The following is an 8090-nucleotide window of genomic DNA, read 5'->3' as shown; positions in this document are numbered from 1 at the left end:
TTTCATTAGTTTGGTAAGTCTGTTTAAATATATGTCTTTGGTTCATTTTATAACATGACATTTTGTGAAAAATATTTGCAATGCAAACTTTAACCAACATCCCAATGAACAAAACAACAACCACAACATACTATAAGCTGTATGCAATTAATTTGTATAAACATTCATAAGATTTTTCATACATAGAACCAATCAATAATATGTACAGACAGAAATTTTCTCAACATCTCAAATAATTTACTGCCTTGTTTATCAGTATGTCTGCAGCTTAATGTTAATTGCAAAGATGCAGGAGGTTATATGTGAAATGAACTGTCTTTTAAAATATTCAGTCCGAGGAGGCTCCGGATACATGGAGTGACTACATTTGTCGCAGACACTACTAACCAGCTTGAAATAAATGTCACCTTTCGCTTATTCACAAAGCGCATTTTACTAACCACACACAGTCAATGTAACACGTACTGACCGTTAGTATACATGTACAACATGAACAAACATTTGATTTCTAAATAAATACCTCATTTTCCATGACATCGGAGATTAGTCACTTATCAACATATTTTCTCCATATAATGAATTAGTTGAACACTAGGACATATTATACCTGGCATCCATAACCAACTAATTTTGAAATATTAGCCATGTCCATCCGGGTTCATTACAGAGGCCTGACCCGAAAGCCACTCTAGTGTCTTCAACGACGGTATGGTCGTTCAATTCAAGAATCATTGCTGTCAAATTTCTGGAAATTACATAAACCAAAAACATACCAACAAAGCGTTATTTCAGTTGCAATAAACATGTGTAATATCACACACACACACACACATATGAAACAACAAGTAATTTCTCCTTATTGTTGTTGTAACCAATATTCCAGTGTTTTTGAAAACTTGTAATCTATTTTAATTTGACTGAAAGGATAAAGTATTAAATAGCACTCATTGTTAATCATGAAAGCATAATACCACCATACATATAGCATCAATCAAGGCTAAATTTACATTACCAAACTTGTTTTATATGCTTTTTACTTGAATGCAAATCTCACCACGACACAAACTTTAGAAAATGTTCATAGCATTTTGTTAATATGTCATGTAGACATACTTAATCACATTATGTTATGTATCTGAAAGCACATAGATTACAAAAATAACACAACATATAAGTGAGGCAGTGAATATTTACCACTATGGCCCCGGAGCACTGTTAGGTGTTGGATCGACAGACTTCTTACCTGAGTTAACTTTTACCTGAGTTACTCTGTAATCCCAAGGATTTATTTCATTCATACCAATTATCAAAATTCAATTGTACCTAATGGTATCTGTCAGCTTATGTCTTGTGATCTTCTGCTGTGAATATTGTAATACATACATGCCAGCAGCTTTATTACACTGTCAATATGTATTATTTTTGACAGTCATGATCACTGATGTACATAAACTGAAATAGGTATCTGAAATCAAACACAAAACAAGGCAAAGGCACGATAGGTACGCCAGCAGCCAATAGCCGGCATAGGTTAGTTTTGTAGGTTATTCTTGTAGGTATGATTTTGACACCAATCTTGGACTTTGTATGTTTAAGTCCCTAACTGATGAGTGGTGTTGGTGCATTTACTCATTACAATCAGATTAACGATCAGAACAATGAAACAAGGAAGGACTACGCGCGGTAAATTTCGTAATGTCAATTTCGACAAATTATATCGTAGTAGGCGGGAATCCACTATCGCACTTCTGAAGCTGTAAGGGTAAAAACACCAGAGCACCATTTTAAACAATATTTATTAGGGAATCACAATAATAATCAGAGTTTTGGACTTAGGTAATACGCGACGCCGATCACGCGCAAAAACCGATCTCTAGATGACAGACAACAGACGTCATAGTGTTGTCGCATTCCGGTTATTGTAATGATGTGAAGACCGCTAAATTACGATACCGCCTTTTAGTAGATACTTCAGGTAGGTACTGATCGAATTCGGCATGTATATTTTTAGTTCCTCAACTACATTGGGTATCAAGGGCGGTAAACAAGAATTTACGAACGAGTGTGAATTGAAGCCCGAAGCCGAAGGCGAGAGCTTAATTAACACGAGTTCGTAATTCTTGTACCGCCACACACTCAATGTTTTTCATCACACTTGTGAGGAAAAAAAGGAAAAATAATCTTCTGCTTATTTCGTACACTACAGTCCTAGGTCCGAAAATTAGGATTTACCGATTTACGGACCGCATCGCCCAGCGAGTGTGATGAAAAAATACATTACAGCTCTTGGTCGAAATTTAGGATTTACGGACCTCGCCTACCTTTAATAACACTTTACGAGCAAGTGTGATGAAAAAATTATATTCGTCATCCCTCGAGATGTTTATGAAAATTATGTAGGTAGGTTGTCCCAGCGGGGTTAGCCAGACATTTAGTAAATAAATGTAGATACGCGATAACGTCCCGTTTTATTAAATTAGCTTCTACGACACCGAATTCACTATAATGGCGTCGTTCCCGCGCCAATCGTCCGCGAAAATTAACCAAAAGCGCCGAAAAATCGCAATCAATGTATATTGTTGTTCAAAACTCCAGTGGAAATTCGTTTAGATTTAACATTAAAATCAAAATGTCCGTAAAGCTCACTAATGGGGCAGAGGTGATTAATGCCGGTGCCGACATTACTTAAATGAGGATGAATTACATCTTTGAGTGTCCCTGTAATAGCTTTCTTAATTATTCTTTTGCTTGGTTTAAAGCTGTTAGCTTAGTTAGCGATGGGTCTCAGGTGGGGCGATGGGAAAGGCCAGTTGAAAACTGGTAATTACATTGCGTTTAATTAAGTTATTGGAAGTTTTAAATTATTCACCCAGTTATTATAGATAGGTACTTTAGGGTCGGTAGTACCATAGAGAAATATAAGTAAAGAAAGAGTGGTAACTCCATACATCAGTTTTCTCACCAAAACGCCGTAGTCGACATCTAACGTCAAGTAGCGGACATTATCAGTTCCGCTAGTTAACAATATTATAGATGTAGCGGCAAACAAAAACTCTAATGCTCGACAATTTTTAGCTAATATTATAACCGGAACTCTATTTTCAACTCCTTCTGCTTATAATATTAGTTGTAAATTGTTTTGGTAGTACATTTTTCGTCAGTAGCGAAACTAGTGACATCTGATATCAAGTAGCGGTACTGATAGATCCACTTACTTGACGTTAGACTACGAAAAAGCTCGCGTTTTGGTAAGAAAACTGATGTTTACCACTCTTTCTTTACTTAAGTATACTTATCTATGGTCCCAAACAGTCTGTACCGTTAAAACGTTCTCTAAATTTGAAATGTCATAGTTCACTGCTGTTTGCTGTTTTCTATATAGTTGAATTGACAAATAGGTAAAAATGTATTTGTGCAGTGTGCGTTCAATATTATCTGCTACGGTAAATTGTTCTACTATTTATGCTAACTTGCTGATATTATTCGCTGTACAGTATTCGGTAGCCACAAGGCCATTCCATTCCATTTACATAATACACGTGTCCTCCATAAATGCCCAATGAATAGACAGCATTGACAAGAAGTAAATACCTTCCATTATCAAAACATTTTTATAGCCAGAAAGTTCGCAAATAAAGTACGGCAAAACCTCCCAAATACATAAAAATACGGAATTAAATAAGGTCTTATTTAAACATTAATCCTCATCCCATTAGCGGGACGTAGCTTTTATTAATGTTCTCCATTTGCACAAGATACATATTTAGTTATATTTTGGGGCTCAGGTTAATAAGATCATAATAATTACACACACAGTAATAAAGCTGTAATAAGAGTAAGTATTTTATGTTTTGTAGAGTTCTGTAATAAAATTGGGTAACCTTATACGGCCGTATACGAACAATGCTCCTAAGAGACCACTGCGATACGATACCGGTCCGTCAGCGCCACAAGTGACGATTTTGGTTGAAAAAATGACACTTTTGACACTGACAGATCGGTATCGTATCGGTCATCTTATAAGCAGTGTTCGAATTGGGCCGAAAGTTTGTAAAAAGTTCACTGGCGTCCGCAACTTTCATATTATAATGGGACAATAATTCATTTTGTCTAACAAATGTTATACCTCCTGTCCCCACTTCACGTCATTAATTTCCATGGAAAATAATAATTTCAATAAAAATACATTTAAGTAGGTATAATAATATCATCATCATCTTCCTCGCGTTGTCCCGGCATTTTGCCACGGCTCATGGGAGCCTGGGGTCCGCTTGGCAACTAATCCCAGTAATTGGCGTGGGCACTAGTAGGTATAATAATATAATATTTAATAATAACACAATTCAATGAAATGGGGACTGAACCAAATTTTGTAATTCAAACCGAGGTTGATGAAACCATAATTCAAAAGTACTAAAGAAATTCAACATAACCGATTGAACAACACCGACACATTTCCGCGATCAAAACTTCCTAATGATTATAAAAAAGTTACCGATACTTCGCATCCGGCCGATGAAATTGATAAATTTTCATTGTCGAAAGAAAGAGGAAGTTTTATGAAGTTCTTTTGTGAGTTATTTGTATATTTGGTTGATAAATTTAAATATGCCCATGTTGAATAGTATTGGCAAAAGTAGCTTTGATAAGTCGCACACGAGATAGACTAATAATTTTGTGAAGAACGAAAAGGGGCTAAGTATTGTCGCCATTGAGGGAGGATTTAATGTGTAGTTTTGTATGACATCTATGATGATAATTATACTAATAATGTCTTACTAGTCATAGTTTAAAGATGGATGGGTAGATTTGTATAGACATGTAGAATATAATATTTAAACCTTTCGCGTTTTGAACACATAATATTAACTCGCATTTATAGACGGGTCTATAAATGTGAGTTAAGACACGTAGAAGATTGACGTTTAAAATAACACTTGCACTGCGTGTGCTATTATCAAAATCGTTATATATTGTATCGACTTATAATGGTCTAACTCAACGACTTACAATGCTTTTTGTGTAATACCTCATCATATCTAAATGATGTCATTTAGTTATCAGACGCACATGTATTTCGCTCATACTTTTTCTTAGACTCACGGACGAATGATAACAATTTGACATAATTTTGTCATCAAAATTCAAGTTCGAATTGGCCTCCTAGTTTCGATTTCCGGATCAATTTGGTAATAAAAAATGTTACAGAGAATTCCATCACAGCAGCAAAGTTCTGTTAAATGGGAAAAACTTCGAAATAAAAAAGGCAAGAATAGAGAAACATATTGAATTTTCCGCAAAGGGGATTGAAATTTTTTAAATTTGGGTTCGGTGTACCGGAAAATTACTACGTAAAGTCCGGCTTCGACCCGGGTACCGGGTACCCGGTAATGCAATGCCCTTTATACCCACTACTGGGATTGGAGGTTTTCCCGAATAGATCCTAAAATGGGAAATAGATTGGATAATATTTGTTAGATTCAGTTACAAGTTAGATGATACGAAAGCAAGTAGGTATTGTGACATCTCTCTCTTGTCAAATTGTGTAGTAAAAGACCAAAACAATTTTCTTTTGAAGACACGTAGTGTTTTGGAGTGTTGCTGTTTATACCAGTATACAATATTTCACGGAACATTGTCATAATCATTCATGAATAGCACCTAAAATACATTTCCTTTTTTTATTATTGTGTCTTCAAATAACTCATAACAACAAATTGAATATGTACATCCAGTAGAGAATAATACGAAGCCGATAAGTTTATTGGCTTTTTCGAGCTCCAAATATAATATTGAATACATTATTCCATTGATTTTATCGCTATATGTGCTTTGGAGCGGTGTGTAGATACAAATTTCCGTTTTAGGAGAATATTTTCGATATGTTTACGTGAAATGTTTCTTCATACATTATTAAGTTGCGTAAAAACGTGACGTTTGAGAAGTAAATAAGGCAATACGGTCCATTTTTATGAAAGGTAAATAGGGGTTCCCTGACTGCCTGTTCCATTATTGAATTTATTGGGCGTATCATGTACGGTATTGTCTGATATCACATGTTATTACAGAAAATCGTTGTCGTTAATATTATCTAGTACTTATAATCGTTGTTTACGTCCAACTAAAATAATTTCACCGTTTATTAGTTATTGTTTTGTAGCTTTGCTTTTAACAGATAGGTTGTCACTACAGTATATATTATAAGGATTAATTTAGGTACCTATACTTAGTCAATTTGACAATTTCAGGCATTTCAGGACGTAATATAAAAACATATTAACCAAAATGTTACTAAAAAATTAGTTCATGATTAACTAAAGTCAATGAAAAAGAATTTCAAAAATTGCTCTCAGCAAAATTCTCCCCACATTAGCAACCCCTAGCGCAAGATCGTTTACTGTATGCATAATAGCAACACATTCAAGCGAGTAATGCGATCAAAAAACGTTGAATAGGTAATTACTTACTTACATGTGTTTGGGGTAAATCTCTCCTAAGCCCGCGCCCTTCCGGAGTTACCTTGTAATCTTGTTTATTATTTTAATCCAACTCTCCCAGGATTTTCAGAGTGCCCCTAGAAATGCTTTAAAAATTTATATTTTTATAACTCTCCGTCTTTTGAAGGTTATATGACAGTTCATTTTATATGGAGTCGCTGTTGTAACATGTTTACACATTAATTTATTGAGAAATGTTACATTTAAGTAATACAAATACGGCAACAACATATCAAGTATTTTTTTAAATTAATCCCACCCAAAAGAGACTTGAAGGAACTGTCACAGGGAACATCAGTCGTCGGTTGCAGACAGTTAGAAACGTAGGTATGTCGTTCAACAATCATCAAACTGTAAAAAAAAAACAAAGGGCGTGAAAGAAAATCAATAGTTTAAAGCTTTCCCATATAGCGTGACGCTTCATATTAAACCAAAACTCTAGGGCTGTTCATTATTCTATGCTCATTCAATTACAGCGCGCCGAACACCGATTAAAAGCAATTATTTTAAAAGGCCATCGACCAATCATAAAAGAGCTTCCACCCCCATACAAACGGCAAAAGAATTACACCCTTACAGTTTTGCGAAGGGCTCAGATTAAAATGGCTACTATTTTGATATTCCGTTCATCGATAAATGAATGTAGTTTGATCATCGCTCCAAAATTATAACTCCACTGAAAATTCCATATACGTTTTGAGGTTGAAAATAGTTTATTATAATTGAGATTTGGCGTAAATAATTGATATGGAGTTTGAAGTGAATAGGTAATAGCTTTGAATATAAATTATTCATTCCTGCTATGGTAATTGAATTTCAATCAATGAGATGAATGTCGCGTGGAATGGAATATCAAATAATTCGAAGTAGTTAAATGCAAATAATTATTAATATTGATTAATATTGTATAGCAAGGTTTATTTTGTCCTTTAGGAAAGAGCTTTGGCCTCGAGTCCATTTCTTCTCGCCTGTCCATCTATTGCTGTCTGCAAATCTGTATATTGTCGTTGCAAGCTTGTTGAAATATGTATTTAGGTCTTCTAAAATTATACGATCTGTTATAAGCACGGAGTTTCTCGCCCTGCAATAATATACTATTAATGGACCCTACCCGGTCACCCATTTTTCAACTAACATATATACCTTTAGCTACTTACTAATTGTACTGTTACTTCTTCTACCTAGCGTTATCCCGGCCTTTGCCAGGATCCACTTTCCTACTTGCCTTTACGCAACTTTACGCGATCCTGGGCATCCTCTCGTGTGAGCCACTCGTATCTGCTTTCACGACATCTGATTACCTACTAATCTAATTATCTACTGATTAATCTCTAAAATATGTTTTTTTTTAATTATTATTATAAATGGGCTTATTCATGGCCACAGACTAGCCGAGGCGAAGACGTGGCCTACGATAGAGCAAGCCTGCCCAGAAGGTGCCTGTTCATCCTTGATTTGAAGGTTGCCGGGTTATATGAGCTCGGAAATATATAGACGCCGGCAACGAATTCCATTCCTTGGCAGTGCGCATAAGAAACGAGGAAGCAAAGATCTTCGTGCGAATTGGTGGAATATCTACCAAGTAAGGATGGA

This window comes from Cydia amplana, chromosome 13, assembly GCF_948474715.1.
Source record: "Cydia amplana chromosome 13, ilCydAmpl1.1, whole genome shotgun sequence".
Taxonomy (NCBI): Eukaryota; Metazoa; Arthropoda; class Insecta; order Lepidoptera; family Tortricidae; genus Cydia; species Cydia amplana.
Note: the sequence above shows the minus strand (reverse complement) of the source record.